Genomic DNA, 6974 nt, shown 5'->3' on the forward strand with positions numbered 1-6974 from the left:
TGAAAAATCATAGGTAATTTATGCATCAAAGGGATCCAGTGAGCTTGCTGTGCTTATCTGGCGAAAGGGAGGGGGAGCTCGCGGAACTGGCTTCTGGCTCCACTGCCTGGCGTAGACTTGCAGATCTGGCCTCCACGAGACGGCACGAACGCTCCGATAACTATGCAACATGAATAAGCAAACATACAAACCAGCAAGTATACCAACAAATATTTAGTATAGTGGTCGGAATAGCGATATATGGATGGGTAGAGTCTTGAGTAGAATCTGTGTCATGTGGTGTTGAGATAGTACTAGTGGTGGAGCGGAGGTGCTTACTAGGAGGGTGAACTGGAGGCGAAGCGACACTATGCGTGTAGCCGGTAGAGCAGAGTAACTGAGTGGGTGGGGTGTTTGCCTTGGCTAAGGGTGTTGAGTGTGTGTGGAGAGGGAGAGGGTAGCTGGGTGTATTTATAGCTGGGTGTATGTGGTGTAGCACAGTGAAGTTCACTGTTGGTGAGAATAGTGACGAATGAATCGTCTGGCTTAGTATGAACAGGAGAGTTATAGGCAGAATATGGAACAAGAGTATTTTGGGAGTTTTCTGGAATATGGACCATGTTTAAGGGATGACATGGTTGGATAGGGAATAGTTTGATAAGAATTTAGAAACAAGAATTATTTGAATCTGAGTTTGGGAGCCTGGTTCGAAGGAATCTCAAACTTAAGCGTGCTCAACTTGGAGAAACCTGAGATGGGTGACCAGATGGGAAGTTCCCTACTGGAAGGAAAATCACAGTCACCAGAGTTTGTATGACTAGAATATGGGTCTGGCTGGTCTTTGGTGGACTGGACAACATGATGGATGAGTAGTTGAAATTTGGGGTGATCAGGTGATCGATGAATAGTAACAATAAATAGTAACGATGGTGAATAGTGTCGATGAATAGTAATGATGATGAATAGTAATGATGAATAGTAATGGTGAATAGTTCGTATGAACGAACGATGAACGATGAATAGGAACTATGAACGAACGGACGAACGATCGAATGATCGGACGAACGAACGATCGGAATTTCGGCAGCATAACGGTAGGACAAAGATTATCTGGAAGAACGATGAATAGGGACTATGAACGAACGATGGATAGGAACTATGAACGAACGATGAACGATCGAATGATCGAACGAATGAACGATCGGAATTTCGGCAGCATAACGGCATGAAAAAGATTATTTGGACGAACGAATGGACGAACGATCGAATGATCGGACGAACGAACGATCGGAATTTTGGCAGCATAATGGCAGGACAAAGATTATTTGGAAGAACGATGAATAGGGACTATGAACGAACGATGAACGATGAATAGGAACTATGAACGAACGATGAACGATCGAATGATCGAACGAACGATCGGAATTTCGGTAGCATAACGGCAGGAAAAAGATTATTTGGACGAACGATCGAACGATCGGACGAACGAACCATGAACGATCGGACGAACGATCGAACGATTGGACGAACGAACAAACAAACTAAGAACAGGGGGACGAACGATCGAAGAACGACCGAATGATCCTTGTGCTAGTGTGGAACATGGAGTGGGTGTGTGTGGGGGGGAAGAGAGTTGCCATGAAATGGCTTGGGGTGGGATGAGAGGAGGCCCTTGCCCCTCTATTTATAGCCATGGTGGGGGGTTAGGGGGAGGGATGAGAGGATTAGTGGGAGGATGAGAGGATTAGTGGGAGATTAGCATGTATTTGTCTTGTATAAGTGAGATTAGCTTGTAGAGCTCACCGTATGACACTGGAGGCATACGTATACGTATGAGCATGAGGAAAGTTATGAAGAAAATATTTATAGGGACTTCAAAAATGATTCTGAAGGTATTTCTGATGAGGAAAATATTTAGAGATATATCGGTGGAATATCTGGGCAATATTTCTGGAAAGAACTTGAGGGGATTACTGGGGAAATATCTAGGCAGTATTTCTGGAAACAATTTGAGGGGACCTCTGGGGAAATATTTGTAGGATATTTTGAGGAGGATTTTGGAGAGAATATAGACCACTATATTTTATTTGTTGATATCAACTCGCAAACAAACATTTTGAAATGAAATTTGAAATTCATTTTGAATTTAGAGCGAGTTTGAGAAAATTTCAAGATTTGAATTTTTGGGATGCTACAAATCTACCCCACTTAAAAGGAATCTCGTCCTCGAGATTCGGCTTAGAAGGGTTATGGGTATAGCTTTACTTCAGCTACATATCTTCACTTTGCGACTCTTCGAGGAGATGGAACTTCAACAAGATCTGGCCTTGAGGAGCATCTGGTTACCGATTGCAAACGTTGATTCTGGCTACTCAAGATCATCTTCAGGCTTCTAGCTTTTGCTTGGCAGCTGTCTTATTGAAGAAGCATCGATGCCAACACACAAACCTTCCTCTTGCGAACTCCCACATGGATTCCTTCCTTGATTGGCCTTCTGGTGCTTCATCAACAGAACTTGGGTGACCACTTCTCATCCAGAAACTTATAAGCTTAGATGATCTGGTCCTCCACAAGCTTGCTACATGCCTTCTTCTTTTTCTCCATCGCAGGAACCTTACTGGAACACTACCCCACTTAAAAAGAATGAGGGTAGAACTCTTGAATCTTGGGGATTTGAACTCCTTGGAGTACCTCATAACAAGGGTGTTACGGGGCCTTCTTCTGCTGTTGCTGCTTGACCAGGCTGCGGAGAGATGACTAACACGGTGTTGATTCTGGGAAAACCTTCTTCTTATCTTATCTTTACTATTTTCTTTTCTCTTCTCACTGCCTCTTTCTTTCTCTTTGCTCTTCCCACTGGAGGATTCTATCAAAGAGTATTACCATCACACATTGGAGGAAACCAAAGATTATGAACCATGTACAACAGTCTTCAACCCAAGAATCACCAAGCATTGTGATCTCAGGGGCCAGGGAGTGGAAAATGGATTTGCTCGTGATTTGGCAGGGGGGTTTATCAGGCGTGTGCTTTGCTTGGGTTGGGAACTGAGGGAGCTGGTGGGGGTTTTATAGGCGAGTGGGGGTGCTCAGTTGCAGAGTGGTGGTGATGGAGTAGGTGCTACGCGGCAGCGGGTGCGATAAGGGGAAGGAGGGCCTGTTGCCGGCGACGATGGCGGTGGGTGCGCTGCAAAAGGGGGTGTGGGTGGCGGTAGTGCGTTGCAAAGGGGGCGTGGGGCGGTGGTAGTGCGCATGGAGGCGGGCACGCGTGCGAGGGGCACGGGTGAGTGGTGGGGTCAATGACCCTGATGTTTGTGGTCTCTGGTTCCAAGAGTCTTTGCCTCTCTGTATGGTAATAACTCCTTCTGTCCTCTTTTCCTGTTTACTTTTACTCAGGGGTAGTGCTTTGATTCTCACGGTCGGTCCTTTGACTGAGCGGCTGGACAAGTTCCTTCTGTAGCTTATTCCAGGCTTCAAGGGTAAGCTTCCCGATATCTTCTTGGGTAAGGTGCTTTTCTCTTGAGATGGGTTAAGATGAGAATGGAAGCATAAGGTGAGGATTAGCTCTAATTTGTGATCTATGTTTTTAGAGAAAACCTTTCTTAAAAAGAAAGAAAACACACAAGCTCAGCAATGATAAGCACAAACAAATCAAATGTTTTGAATATGGGAAGAATAGAGTTTTTCCAAAACACGAACTACTCAGATTCGGGGGCTAAGCATAACTACTATTGCTTGGCTCCTGAATTGAGAACTATGCTAAATGCAACTTATGAGCACTAACGTTAAAGCATCACATATGCACTCAAAAGAGGGGCAAATATCAAGCAAAATTCATTTTGAAATGCCCTAGGGGGCCACACAATTAGAGTTTTGCAAAACATGAGTCTACACGATTACCTCTCATACATGCAGGGCTCTAGCCAAAGTGAAGAAAAACTTCACTACCCAATGCATGCAGAGGACTGGGCATACTAACTTCAGACCAGGCAACTTCTCTTCTGGCAAGGCTTGCACACAACTTCAATCTGAGACATCTCCTGAATGGGTTAAGAGGGAGCTGATGTTGATGACTTCTTCTGGCGGCGACGAGATGGCAGGACAGGGTTGAACTCTTCTTCAAGCGGGACTAGCTCTTGTAGCTTCTCAGAGGGCGGCGGTGCTGGTGGGGTGCTTGCAGCTTCTTCTTTGATCTCACGGGACGGTGCTGGAATCTTCTTCATGGTGAGGGGCTCAAACAACTCTGGCGGGGGATCTTGGGAGGACTCGGGGTGCTCTTGCTTATCCATAGCCTGAGGGAAGACTGGAATTCCTTCCAAGACTATGGCTCCTTCCAGGAGTTCCCAAGCCTTATTTTCTCCTCTGGTAGAGACCGGGTGACCTTCAAGAATCTGGGGGTCTTCATCTCTCATGGGTTGAACTGGGTTGGATGAAGCGGGCTCTTGGATCCGCAGGGCTCTACGTTGGTTATGGGTTACCAAGTAGGCCTCTATCAGCTTCTGGACGTGCTCATCCTTGGCTTGCTTCAGGGCTTCAACCGCAATGACTTCACGACTTTCCAATGCAGTTGCACGAGCTTGAGCTGTGGTGAGATCCACATGGAGCTGATGGTTGCGCTTCTCTGCATCTTCTACTCGGGCAATCATCTGACGGTGGTGTCAAGCCAAGAAATCATACTGCACATCCAGGGTGAGCAGGTATGCAGTGAGGTACACGACTGAGGGGTCGTCCTCAAGAAGTTGTTGCTCTTCCAATGCACGCATCCTAGCCATCCAAACTAGACGGTCTCTCTGAAAGGGCGGAAAGAATCTGAGCGGTGTGTCGGCCACTTCTTTTTCATAGATCTGACACAGGGCCCTCAATGCCTTGCGAGCGACGACTTGGCAGGTGTCTTTGAATCCGTGCCCAGCAGCAGTGACACTCCATTCCACATGGTGTGGACTGGATCCAATGTATACAGTCACGACACACTTCTCTGTGCCATGCTCGACGAATTCACGACCATCATACTCTGGCTGGCTCCTGATTCCGGGGTGAACTGTGCATGCTCTCAGCAACTTAGAGAAACCATCTTCATTCTGGCAAAAGTTGGTTTGGTAGCGAACCTCCATCTGACTTCTGAGAGAAGGAAAGGGGAAAGCATTTTTGAAATGAAGGGATCAGAGCAAGATTTTTTTTAAGAAAATAGTTTGGACCCAAAAACTTTTGATCAGGCTAAGGGTTACGTCCTGCGGCCAACCTAACAGCTCCTATACCATCGGAAGCGTCCCCAATCCTCTGGGACTCAAATGTGATACAATTACTAGTCCCAGGAGGCTAGTAAACACATGTATACATCAGATGATTCCAGATCTGCTTAAACGAGACAAACCTATAAAGGTGGCGATCAACTTTAAGAGTTGGTCCACAACTCGGGACATATCATCAGAGTGGGGCTGAAGCAGCCTGATATACGCAGCGAAGCAAATCAGCGGGTCCAACAACCACAGGCAAGGTTGGGAACAGTCGTAACTCTTACCCGATCTCCTTTTCTGAAAAACAACAAATAAGCAAGAGTGAGTACAAACGTACTCAGCAGCCCACCTGCACTCGCGGAATGGGGAAATCAGATATAATGCATGGAATATGTGGAGCTCAGGATATTTTGCAGAAACAACAATATTTTATGCAGGGTTGTTTTGTAAAACATTTTGTATTTTTCAAAGCGCATCCTCTCCCAAAGGAGCAGGAAGTTTTTCAGCATAGAACAAAATCCCCTGGACTAAACCATCCAGGTATCTCAGCAGTTTCCCACTGGTTTTCATTTTCAAAAATAGCTACTGGACTTCCCGTCCACCATAGCTCACGGCTCAACCGCCGGCCCTTTTAAAAACCACTTTTCTCAAATGCACCCTTTTTTGTAAACAAAACACTAATTGCCATACCACACCAGACTCGTCCATTCCTGTGGACACAGACTATTCGAATAGGTTTTCAAACTCTGCGCAGAGGTGTACACTTTACCCACTAGTCCGGCTCTGTGATCTTACTGCCATGAGATCCGACACCGAATCTCTTTCTTTCCTCGCACGTCCTAACCTTAATGGTTATACCACAAGGAGTCAGGCCACCGCCATGTCCAAACCGGACAAAACATTCCCCCTCATTATCCCCCCGATGCTCCCCAACCTTCATAACCCTAGGGTTGGACCATACAAGTTCAGATTGAGTGACTGCCCACACAGTCTCGAGTGGTTGTACTTATCATGAGTACAGGTAGTGAAGGATGACAAACCGGTCCTTATATCAGGGGACAATCCTTCTGCTCACGCCTAAACCAGCTGAGCCATCACCTTAGGCCCTCCCCTAAACCAGGGAGTCCCTGATCATCCCTACTCAAAGGTGATAAGGGTGAAAACCCTTCATCATACACATTTTGAAAAGCATTTTCTTTTGAAAAACTCACACCTTTTCTCAAATCATTTGTAACAAATATATTAAGGATTGATTGCGGCAAGCGGCTTGGGTGGTCATAATAACTTGTCTCAAAATCATATCATGCATAAAATAACAGGATGAGGGTTGTGGTTGAAAAATCATAGGTAATTTATGCATCAAAGGGATCCAGTGAGCTTGCCGTGCTTATCTGGCGAAAGGGAGGGGGAGCTTGCGGAACTGGCTTCTAGCTCCACTGCCTGGCGTAGACTTGCAGATCTGGACTCCACGAGACGGCACGAACGCTCCGATAACTATGCAACATGAATAAGCAAACATACAAACCAATAAGTATACCAACAAATATTTAGTATAGTGGTCAGAATAGCGATATATGGATGGGTAGAGTCTTGAGTAGAATCTGTGTCATGTGGTGTTGAGATACTAATAGTGGTGGAGCGGAGGTGCTTACCAGGAGGGTGAACTGGAGGCGAAGCGGCACTATGCGTGTAGCCGGTAGAGCGGAGTAACTTAGTGGGTGGGGTGTTTGCCTTGGCTGAGGGTGTTGAGTGTGTGTGGAGAGG

Source organism: Zea mays, chromosome 2 (assembly GCF_902167145.1).
Source record: "Zea mays cultivar B73 chromosome 2, Zm-B73-REFERENCE-NAM-5.0, whole genome shotgun sequence".
NCBI classification, from domain to species: Eukaryota; Viridiplantae; Streptophyta; class Magnoliopsida; order Poales; family Poaceae; genus Zea; species Zea mays.